General features: G+C 38.6%; 1 protein-coding gene across 8 annotated transcripts in view; it reads right to left on the bottom strand.

Moving 5' to 3' along the window:
* kiaa1549la (KIAA1549-like a) overlaps nucleotides 1-12,613 on the bottom strand; it is an 88,663-nt gene that overhangs the window by 66,030 nt on the left and 10,020 nt on the right. The window contains exon 1 of one of the 8 annotated variants that reach the window (XM_077568292.1): nucleotides 2,179-2,270. The exons of the other annotated variants lie outside the window; for them this stretch is intronic. The gene's annotated coding sequence lies outside the window, so the exon portion shown is untranslated. Of the gene's footprint in view, nucleotides 1-2,178; nucleotides 2,271-12,613 lie in introns of those variants that run through there. 8 annotated transcript variants of the gene reach the window in all.

The following is a 12,613-nucleotide window of genomic DNA, read 5'->3' as shown; positions in this document are numbered from 1 at the left end:
AACTGAATGTTTTAGTTTGAATTTTGTTTGCTGTAACCCCTAGTGCGTATTCTCTCTGTGTATTCAGCAGACAATGTATTTATTCTCTCATGCTTACAGTATATGAAATAGATTTTTTTTTTTTTTACTGATGTTGCAGCAGGAAATGAGAGCGATAAAAGTCAATTGATTCACTTTGTTATTCAGTGTTCTCATCGGCTTCTCAAAAACAATTCTTAGTCTCTACATAATATGGACAAAGGCCGCATTGTGTTTTGTGCTGTTTAGTATCTAAACAACTCTTGACAGGATTACAGTCATGTGATTGGATTTTTGTACTCTGTTTTGTTTTCCTTATGTGATAATGTAATGGAATTACTAAAATGCAGATGAGGTTCAAAATTAAGGATCAGTTTTATGCATTACAGACCAACACGAAACCAAATTTTCCATTTCTGACAGGTCATTCTACAATCACACTGGAGTTTACGTGTTAATACAGCACTTTGCATGATTGAGGATTATGAATTTGATCAATTGAGTCTCTTCCAATCCACTTGATTTGCTGTAAAACATAAATGCTTAAATGTTTAAAAAACTGAATTATTTGAATTAGATAAACGTTCTAAGTTGCTAATTTGATTTTATGAATTGAGATCAAATAATTACAATGGTAATTAGTAATTACATCCGCTTAATTTAGCATCTTATGTACTGTCAGGCTTGGGGAGTAACGGAATACCTGTACCGCAATTACGTAATCAGATTACAAAAAAACAATGTAACTGTATTATGTTAGAGTTACAGGAAATAACATATAATCGGATTATTGTTGATGATATTTATTTTTATTTTGTCTTCATGAGCATACTCAATATTGGAGTAATCCAAAAGTAATCCAGTCATATTACTTTAATATTATGGTACTTGGATTACGTTACTAACTACATTTTTAGCAGGTAATTTGTAACTGTAACGGATTACATTTTAAAAGTAACCCTCCCAACCCTGTGTACTGTACACTTAAAATTCAAGTTGGCATAACTTAGCTTGATAACTTATTTTTTCTCAAAATTGACTTCCTTTTAAGACTATTTGAATATTCCCACAATGCCTTTCACCATGTTCAAGCTGTAAATACCAGAGTTTTATGCTATAATAGTTTGCCCTGTGGTCTACCACTGATGCTTGTGTGTTCCCTCCCAATCCATCACATTCTGATGGAGTCCGATCAAGGTCTGATATGTTTTTCACATTTTGTCAAGGCAAATCACTGTAAACTGTCACGTGCTGGGATGTGCCAAAATCGAATGCTACAAAATGGCGACTTTAAGCTAGCTTGTTATGACAACCTTGGCAAATCACTCACCAAATGTGGCAGAACCTTAAAAACTTGAAATTACAATGGGATGCCAGGGAAATACTGTACATATATATGCTTTCCATCCCACTAGAGACGGCCACCATGTGTTTTCCAGGCATTAAACTATAACTTGTTGCCTTGTTGTTTTGCCACTTTTCCTTGTAAAACTGCTCCATCTTTCCGTCTTCAAGTCAGCCTACAGATTCCCCATTGGATTTAGATCAGGTCCCTTTTTGTACGTTTCTACATTGAGAAAAACTTGGGATAGCAGATCTTTGTAGATTTTCATTTTCACCCTAAGGGTGACCAGTAGGATATAAATTACTTTGTTCGTGTTTCCTTCCGGTACGTAAGACTTCTACAGTAGTTGAAACTAACATCATGTCTCAGCATGGTCTCAATAGTATCACTGAATATTTCTTAGTGCCCTCAGTCGCTATAAAACAAAAAGTGCATTCGCGTCCAGCTAACAACCCTGCAATAACCTTCAAGATAAAGAATTTGTGAGCAAAACACGCAGTGTGCTGTCCTCGCTCCGAAACTTCTAGATTTCACCAGCTAGACAGCGAGTTAACGACGTTCAAAATAACCAGACTTTGTTTTCCTTTTGGCTGTTTATTTGAACAATGGCCTCTGACCATTACCCTCTTTAGGTCGTCGTAAAACTACAAAAAAAAAATAATAATAACAAACAATGTGTATTAGCTAACTGTACACGACACACTATCATGCTAATAGCTAGTTACATTGCACAACGGGTCTCTTATCTCTAATACTGTCCTAAATTAACTAAAATGAATACACAGTGTTATTTTCTTAACATCACATGTACTTACGGACAATTCTTGTCTAAAGCAACAACGAAACAGGATCCAACAGTTCGCGTAGCACATAAACGAGTCTGCGTTGCGTGCTGCCACATTGGAATTCTCTCTTCTACCAAAACAATGAACAAAGCAACCCCTGGAGGGCGCTCTAAGGTTGCACAAACTCAAACGGTGACCTTCTGAAGGGCAGACTACGCAGCATAAACAAAAATGTACTTTCATTATAGTGCATATAATTGAATGAACCAGGTAAACAATCAGGATGAATAAAATGAATGCAGGACAGAAGAACTCAATAAAAATACTCATGGGTAAATTTCTGTAATAAAAACTCAGATGGATTACTTTATCATTTCAGAAGAGGAGCCTGGAAAATTAATTGCATATTTAATTGCAATCACAATATTCAGAGGGGGGGGTTTGGTTATGATTGAATTGTTTTCCAAAATCATTCAGCCCTAGTGGATTGTCTGAAGGTCAGATAACATTTTGATACAAACATACCAAAAAAAGAAGCAATTAAAATCTGTACTAGTAAGAGGGATGGAGCTTTGTGGGATATATATATAGTTTTTTTTTTTTTATGTATAAATGTTCTGTTCATTTAAAAAAAAAGAGTTGCTAAAGACGGAGCTATTTTTGAAGGAGATCTGGCAGCACTAAATATGATAGAAAGCAGCGCCTTCTGGCTTTCACTTCTCATTTCCCAGTGAATTGCTTCTATTTTCATGACAAGTAAACTGCAGGAACAAAATAATACGCGTTAGAAGCGGTGACCTTTTTCCGTTTAGCCGGCAATTCCCTACAATTGGAGCTTCTCCAGCGAGTGAATTGATGAATGCCTTAGGAAGACGTATGCGCTCTAATTGGCAGCACAACTCAGTTGGGCCGAGATCTCCCTGCCTGTTCCCCACCTAATTGCCGTTGTTTTGCAGCTTTCTAATTCGGCTGGAGCATTCTTCTTAAAAGCCAAGCTGTCTTTCATGTTGATGCTGTGCAAGTGCTCCTGCCAGCTATCTGAGATTTGGGCAGAAGAAGATGAAGTGTTGTTCCTTTGCAAAACATCACCGAATAACCCGGAGGTCAAAGTGATAGAAGAGGGAAAATTGATGGCTATGAAGTGATGGCAAGAGGCGCTAGTCTGCTTCCTAACTACTGTCAAAATGCCCTTGAGCAAGGCATTGACCCCGAAACCCCCCGCTTTAAGAAGTGCAGCGCTTTCTTTGCGAGTCTCGTTGACTCTTTTCATGCCTCCATATGAGGGAGGGGCTTCTCTGCGTGGTGTGCAAACAAACAGCAGAGTGTGAGTTGAATTTCCGCTTGAGGAAGTTGAACAGATGACAAACTTGAAGCACATTTGAAGCAAATCTGACCAAACAAATAGAGAGAACCAATCATTGAAGAGCGGATGTGACATTGGAAAAGCTACCTATAAATTTTGACCTATTGTAGTTGCTGTAGTTGGTGAATTATGGCCTTTAATCTCATTCTTACTAATGGATAAACTTCCGCCGCCAAAGTGTGACGTTACTCATGAGGAATACGTCACAGCAAATTTGGTTGCGGGCCGAACAGCGGTCCGTGGAAGCCTGTCCAGACCTAATTTCTTTCTTTCAAGTAAGTGGCTTGCAAGCAGGGATAGACATCGCTGATATTTGACATATTGACAAATATCGGCCTTTTTACTAACCTGAAGGCCGATGTAGCTGATATCTCACTAAGCGGTGAATGCTTGCGAATGTAGCGAAATTTTGGGTTTTCATCAGGATTTGTAAAATGTTCACAGATAGTTTTTACTTTTCACAAAACCATTTTGAACATATTCAGACAATTTTGACTGTCTGCGAAGATATTTTGAAACCTTGTATGTACCCTGACGAAACCCAAAATTAGCATGCGTTTGTCGCTCAGTGAGATACAGGGCACTTTTCATTTATTGATTTATTTAAATGTCCACTTTATAAAAGAAAATAATGCCGATACCGGGAACTCCCTACGCTTTTTATTTTTTTAAATTAAAAATATATATTTTTTCATTTAATTTAAATTTAGAAGATAAATTATTCTATCTATAATTCTATCTAATAAATTAAATACATTTATAAGATTAAAAAAAAAATTATTAAGAAATTATTTTTGAAATTTGGGAAAGCTTTATCTCCAGTAGAAATTGACTTAGTTTTTAATTTAGCATAACACATGCTGATGACTCTGGAAGCTCCCTGCAATTTTTGTTAGAATATTTAAACAAAGCTGTCAATTCTTTGTATGTTTGTACTAAAAACGAATATCGGCTTGAAATGTTGGTTATCGGTCTCCTTGACTACTAATAATCGGCATCCGTATCGGCCTTGAAAAAAAACATATCAATCTATCCCTACTTGCAAGGCTATGGATGGATGGATGAAGAGCTCCTCATCTATGAAATCATATTTCCCACCAATATGTCCGATTTTGAGTGAAGCTCTGCATTCTAATTCGGACAAAATGCTAATTCTGGAACGGCACATGTCAAACAGAATTGCAAAACTATGATTTGCTTGCCCCAAAATAAGACTCGGCGCCTTAAGGAGCGCTCTGCTTTGCAGTGCGCATCACACAGATGCCGTTTGTTTGATTTATATGATTGCATTTTCTTCTGTGGTGAAGGTGAAATGGAGTGCCACTCGCTGTGACAGTTGAAGTAGCACCTTGTTTTGGGAGCACAGATCTGTCACTTGAATGCCGTTTTCTTGTTACCTGACATCAAAGTTGCAAAGTAACAAAACAGTCTTTCACTTTCATCTCAAAATCGGAGGATGCGTTGATTTTGGCAACAGCGTCCTGTGATTGGACGGCGACCAGCATATGGTGCAGTCTGCTCTGCCTCTTACTGGTAGTGAAATGTTTGTAAAGTTAACTTTGAGGTTAACAACCAAAATGGTGCCGTGTTTATCAAAAGTATTGCTTTGATTTTACTCCCGGTCAGGGTCGCAGTAGTGCTGGAACCTTTTTCCTAGTTGACAAACTGCAAACGGTTGGAGTGGCCTTGTAGGGGAAAATGGGACAATGGCAGGCGTTTCATCATGAAGCCTTAAAAGATTAAATTGGAAGTATAAAACACACACTCTTTTAGAACTGGCATCTATTGGGTTGACAACGAGCCCAGCGCATGCCTCAGGCTCAAATTAAGTCTGAAATCACTATGTGTGAGATATCACAAATCTCTAGGGTTAAACTTCACACCCTGGTTGGTCCCAACATTGCTAAATAAACACATTGCTCATCAGCTTTTTTTTTTAATGTGTTCCATTTAAAATCACACAGACTGACATGAGAGCATGATTACAAGGAATTGTTCAAACATCCGCATGATTTTAAATGAAATTGATTTCGGGATGGCAAAACTGCTGCAGGATGCGTCATGTGACACCACATAATCCAATGAGTGAGCCGCATGCAACGTGATTGGTCTTGAGCTCTTGATGTGGCTTTGTGCCCTTAGTGTGTCCCCGCTGGCGGCACGGCACTCATGCGAGCAGGTGTGCCAGCGGGTTTTAGAAGCAGGTAGCCGGCAGCGGCGTTCCTTTTGCGACTGAGGCTTTAATCTGATAGCGACGGGCTCTGATCACTGCCTCCTTGCAATGAAGAGGAAGATGGAAAGATTTACCGAAAGCAGGTCTCTGCAGGACTGAAAACTTTCCTAAAGAGAATGAAGACTGCTCTGATGAGCTTCTACCTCTTATGTAACCAGCGCCACACACTCGGGAGTAGTGCTGCCACTATCGAGTATTTTTAGAATCGATTAATCGGATTCATTTGAATTTTTAATTGAAGTGCATTACAGAAGCGTTTTTGTCCCTGAATACTGTTTATTAACCAGTAAGTGATTAGAAAATAGTGGGGCTGGGGTCAAGGGTGGGGGGGATTGATGTTTTACTATGTTACCAGTTCGGTCATTGTTTTCCAAAGTCAAAAAAACTGATGTTTGCAAATGTCTTATTTTGATTAAACACAGAAGATAATCAGTCTTCTTTTATGAAGGACTATATAAATCAGTGAACAATTAATGTTAATATGAGGAAATCAGAGGATTTGGCCAATTTTAAATTAACCCTATGAAGCTCAAATTAAACTTTCGTAACAGGAAAAATCTGATATTTGGGGGAAATTATCATATGGGGTAGTAGTATACAATTCAGATTTATTTTTGGGGGGGTGAAACCTTCACATACAACGCATTCTGGGATGTTGCAGATTTACAACATTAGCCCAGTGTGGTAAAAACTCTGAAGACTAAATATGGTATGAACACTAACTATATTTGCATAGCAGGTTTCAAAACAATGTTACCAAATGATTTACAGTGGCAGAATAACAACAAAAACAACTTGTCGAGTAAAAAATTTGAAAACTTACAAACGTAGGAACAAAATTACAATAATAACAATAACTTTTGATCCCCTTGCATCAAACTGTGATACCAATAATGCTACACAGACATCTCAAATCCTAATTGACTGAATGTCACTTCTTCGTGTGGTAATCCAAGAAACAATTTTGTATCTCAGGCAGGCCATTTGCGTTTGGCCAGTCTTGCACAGTCCGCATCGTCCATGTTTATCAGCATGAAAGGGAAAATGATTGAATCAGTCCAGTCCAGGGGTGGGCACACTCGGTCTTCGACGGCCGGAGCCCCGCAGGTTTTGGATGTTTTCCTTCTCCATCAGCTGATCAGCAAGCTCTGCATGAGCCTGATTAACGATCCTGTTGATTGCAATCAGCTGCATTGGAGCAGGGAGACATCCAAAACCTGCAGGACTCCGGCCCTCGAGGACCGAGTTTGCCCACTACTGATCTAGTCTGATGTCTGACGTCTAGTCTGGTTATGATTATTATGGGACTGCTGAAAGCAGCACATATTACTCTCCACCCTAGAAAATCCAGAGATTTTTCCGCAAAAATGCGGCCCGTACCGTAGATCGCACCGGGACAAATGAGGTATCAAACGATGCGGCGATCTGACTCGGTGCGGCATTACTTTTTCTAGGAATTCCGAGTTACCATGGTGACGCAATTCCCCAAAAACTCCCAAAAAACTCCCATAGGAAATGAATGGAGAAAGGGGGAACAAATTACAGATCAAGCACCTTTTTCCAAGACACGCTGCGCACGCATACGTTATCCGACCGATACGAATTTTAGCTCATTTTGTAGGAATTTTTCCCATATTTAGCTCAGTGTCGAAATCTTTTTTAAGGAATGTAAGCTCTCCCCTCTGTGCGGGTTCAAAGACTGTAAGCAAACAGCAGACAAATAGCCTTCTCCCATTGTTGTGTATTGCAAGTGCCAGAGTGGAGCAATTAACTTTAGAGTGGCGGGAACAAATAAATGTACTTCCAAAAGTTTCACTTCAACTCGTCACCATGGCCACAATCTTTGCTCACTAGACATCAAATTCTCATATTTTGTAGTCACGAGTGTCTTCTTTCAGACAAACTAACTTTTATTTGGCTAAGGTGTCATTTAGTACCTTTATTTTCACTTTAAGCTCGGACAAGTCGGACGAACTCGCCTATCTCTTCCATGTTAAATTCAGGCGCCTTTACCCCTGTATTTCTGATAAATCCTAAGTTTTCAACCTGCTCTCATTTGGTCATTTTTCATCCGATTAAAAAAATGAGAACATGCTCGTGTTCCCCAAACCCTTGCCGTTCTAACGAGCCATTTCTTGAATCTGTATCTCGAACCGTTAAGTCGTGAGAGGCTTTTGTTCAAGGGGTGCGTCTCTCATACAATCTCAATGGAATGTGGGGCACGTGACGGCTCCAAGTCAAAAATGTGTGTGCGCTCTTAAAGTGACAGTGAGATATTTTTAGTTTCTGTTGATTACGATTAACTTCCACATTTCTTGGCCGATTTTTGTCGTTTGAATTTTAAACTCTTCAGCTCATTTACATTTTTTTAAATACATTTTCAGGGACAGTGAGATACTTTTAGTTGATGTTGATTATGGTTAACTTCCACATTTCTTGAGTGATTCCAGTGGTTTAAATTTTAAACTGTTCAGCTCATTTACAAGAGTCAGCAGTCCCATTCAAAATTTCCGCGGGAATTTTTCTAGTTATTACTATTATTACTTTTGATCAAATCTGCTTCTGATTTGAAATTATTTCAGTTTCCCTAGGATAAACCATCAATGACACCTCAAAGTCAATGTGGATAAGCAATTAGTTTCAAATTTGCAACACCTGCCTAGAGATGGTTTTTAAAAAATGGCTCGAAACGATGACGCGATTATTAAAATAGTTGTTGATTAATTTGATCATCAATTACTTGAATCGATTAATTTTGACGGCTTTACTCAGGAGAGCTCAACATCACCACCAAAGACTTCATAGTCAATCTGGCCCAACCAGATTTTTATAATCCCCCTCTACAGATCACAATCTAATCAAATTCTGACTCTCAGGTTACAGTTCTAGTTCTCGCCAGATTCGCCCATGGTTATTTATTTATTTCAATTCTCAGTATACAGAGGTCAGATCCAGCGAGGTCAAGTTTGGCTGACCCAAGCAGAAGGATGACCTTCGTCAATGAAAGCAATGTAACATTGGTTGAGCAGACGGGACAGAACAAGAAATATAAATAGTGGTGTGGAATTTGATTGATTTAATTGCCACCAACGGAATGATTTGATATGATTTTGAAATCATTTCAGCATAATCTATTCATAATTGTGTTGATCTGCAGGCTGGGCGTTTCTCATGACCCATATTGCCCCAGTTTGGAAGGCGCTTAGACTTATCTGCTACTTACATGCACTGAATTTGCAGGATGATGACCAAAATCCAAGGATGAGGTCAAACTCAGATTGAGCGGCTTCTATACACGGACGGCCATGTGGCAAACACACGCACGCAAAAACAAACATATCTGAAATATACATAGCTGTGTTCATATGAATGTAAGATTCAACAAAATATAAAAGACGGCGCAGCAGTGCAGCAGCTGTTAACTGATGACAACACATGTTCTTTAATGAGCTTCTACCGTATATATTTGGATGCATAGGCTATTTTTAGCGCCTGCTTTGTTTGTCTCATTAATTGTTCTTCACAGTTCATCATGTTCACAAATAAATAAATAAAAACGTTTGTACATTTTGTGGCTTTCTGAAAAAAACGTATCCTTATATTGGTGAATGAACCACATGAATACATTTTGTTTCAAATTGTATTTACACATAAGCATTTTAGCTCGGTTGCAAGGATTAACTGGTCGATAAAACATCGCATGTAATACATAAGGCGTATTCTATTGTTTAAAACTGTATTGGGCGTATGAACCGTAAAATTGATTATTGCTGCATTGTACAAAAAGAGCTGTTATTAAACATGAATTGAATGAATTCATTCAAGTCTGCAGACTGAATGAAAATAGCTTAAGCATTCCATTTTATAAGGCTTAATACCAATATTGAAAATATAAATTAAAGCCGTGTCACATTTTGAGGCAGGCTTATTGTGAAAAATAACAATAACAGAATTAAAACCATATTTACCATTCGGAAAGTTACAAGTCTCATAAATATTTGAGACAGCACTTAATGTTATCCTTTTTTACACATCAAATATTTCCTGGAAGATTGTTTCTACGAGGAGCCATTATAAAAGTTCTTCTTACTCCAGCAAGTTTTCTTTTCTGAGTCGATAAGTTCGAATGAGGATTCCAACGTGGGCGTGTTTGACCTTGCAGACGTGAACCCTCAAGGAAGACTGAACATTGTTCCCCTCGACAGAGTTTTACTAAGAACTCAAAACTGTGAGTGTAAATGCTTGCCTGGCTCTCTATACAGTATATGTGCCCTGCAGTGGGCTGATGACCAGTCCCGGTTGTATCCCAAATGTTTTGTCTACATGTCATCTAAAAAATACCAGATTCATTTTTGTATATAAATGTTTAAGTTCGTTATATTGGGCATTTCTAAATGCTTTGTAAAACAATGTAAGAAATCAGTGTTTCTCAAAGTTGAAAGACAATAATGGCAGTTTAAAAAACAAAACAAAAAAAGTTTATTGGGAGGGGTTAAGTATTGGCTAAAATGAAACAAAACAAACAAACTATTACTACTATTCACAGTCAGGGTTTCATAAAATAAAATGCACACGTATCCAGAAGTCGAAGTAAAAATGCAACATTTTTGCTTATCTTAATTCACTGGATAATCGATTATTTGCCATTGCTTTGCTTATAGTGACTAATGACTATCTCATGTGCTGATTTGCATTTGCCAGCTAGCAGCTTATCAGAGCCGACCGTATTGCGATTGATGGCCCATTCATTCACATAATATCTGAAATGCACAATGACACAGAAATCTCTTAATTCTTCCTCAATACTAAACGCTAGTTGTATTTTGAACGCCTCGAGGAAGGTTTTGGATATGTGTGCGTTTTATTTCATGAAACTATGACTGTGAATGGTTTGATAAAAAATAATAATAATAAAAAAACGATTGCTCAGTCATGTTGTTTGTGTGAAAATAATGATATTCTAAAGACAGATTCTCATCAACTTTGTATTCAGACATGACTCCTGACCGTCCCTGGCTACCACGTACAGAATCTCTGCCAGATTGGTTCGGTTTGCTGCCTCCCTGGGCATCTTCCCTGTATGCCATATGGCTAGCCCTGATTAGCAATAAAATGACTACTACTACTACTTTATGGGAGGGAGGCTAAAGTCACATCTAAAAGCCAAAACAACCACAGCCAAAAATATGCAAATCAATTTAGGTCAATAAATACAACCATCGTCCTCCTCACTGTTGAGCCTCTGGCCCACCGAGTGCTTGTCAGCAGTCGCGGCAATTGATGCGTAAAGGGACCGACTAGCATGTTTAAGCAAAGAAAAAAAAAAATCCAGTACACAAACACACACACATCTGCGATTCCAAGGCCACACAGACTGTGAGTGTGTTCTGGAAGGTGGTGAGCAGCTGCAGCAATACAGAACATGGCGAGCTGAAGGAGATGAGGGCCATGCAGCTCGAAATCCTTTTCTCCTCCAGTCACCCTCAAAAGAGGCCAAGACTGATTCCATTTTCATTTTGGGCTCTCGCGTCCCTTTCACTCCCTCCTCTCCGACTTGCTCGGACGCCGCAGTCGAATAAAATACCCCATGCCCATCCATCGTTGGTGTGTTTGGACGCCGAAGCAACCTCCCGTGGGGAAAAAAAAGCAAGTCGTCAACATCCAGCAAATATTGCTGAAGGATTGCATTTGCCAAAGGTCCCGACATTTGACATTTCAAATATGTTGTCACGCAGCGCAAACGGCATGCTCAATTAGCTCTTTCATGTTTAGTTTATTTATAGTCATAAATAAGGATATTGCAAAATGTCCTCAAACCTGAGGATTTACTGCAGTTACATATGGAGTCCAAAAATAGTCGTTCCCATCTAAATTGCGCATAAGCGCCGTTAGATGCTGTCGAAATGTAATCATCTGCTCATCCATCTTAAGAACATTAGTGCCAATGAAAAATAAGAAAAACATTTAATTTAAAACTATTTTTGGTGCATGATAGCATTATTAGTCACAAAATTTAGCGTGAATAAATGGAACAAAGAAACATTAAAAAATACATTTGAAGGAAAACTTCAAACAAAATATCTTTTCACAGCAGCCGAGGGTGAAAGGCGCACAGAGATGAAAAGGGTGAACGAGTTTCAGTCCTCCCGGACAAAACATTTCTGAGAGTAATCACATAAAAAAAGCAAAACTGCACCTTTGAATGATGAAAAGAAAAGAAAAAACGTGTTAGTTAATCATTAAAAGTGAGTGATGAATTATGCTGATGAGGATGATCTAGTGGCAGTTGCCAAGCAAGTGACCCGCTTGAGGTAAATCCAATCGCATTGCGCAGATGTCTTTCACCGCTGTGGTGCAGTCTCAGCGTCATTAAAAGGCACAGAGGGTACTCTCCTCGTCTGCTGTCCGTGTCACAGTTACTAATAGCTTCTTTAAATGTTTTATCGTAATGTTGTCCTAAAACATTTGTCCAATTAGTCCTCCATCTGCTTTGAAAATTGATTTCAATCTGCTGAGCCCAATTTGATTTTCTGACCTTGAAAAATCTTTCAAGTCAAAAAAGCAACTTCACTTGGAAACTCGCAAGCCACCAGTCAAGAACTGCTGCCCCAAATGCATACTTAGTAGTTCCAGATATATTCTGCCCCGACATGCTTTCCGTTTGTATCGTTGTAACTTTTATTGTCCATTTTGAGTGCATTTTACCTACATTATATCAGTGATATTAATCACTTCCTATAATAGGGGTCTGCAACCTGCGGATCTGGAGCCACACATGGCTCTTTAGTCCTTCTCCTGTGGCCCCCTGTAGAGCTCTAAAAAAAAAAAGTTTTTTTTTTTTTTACATATTTATTTGTATTTTTTTGTAG

Source organism: Vanacampus margaritifer, chromosome 6, assembly GCF_051991255.1.
Source record: "Vanacampus margaritifer isolate UIUO_Vmar chromosome 6, RoL_Vmar_1.0, whole genome shotgun sequence".
Lineage (NCBI taxonomy): Eukaryota > Metazoa > Chordata > Actinopteri > Syngnathiformes > Syngnathidae > Vanacampus > Vanacampus margaritifer.
Note: the sequence above shows the minus strand (reverse complement) of the source record. Positions and strands in the feature narration are given on the sequence as shown.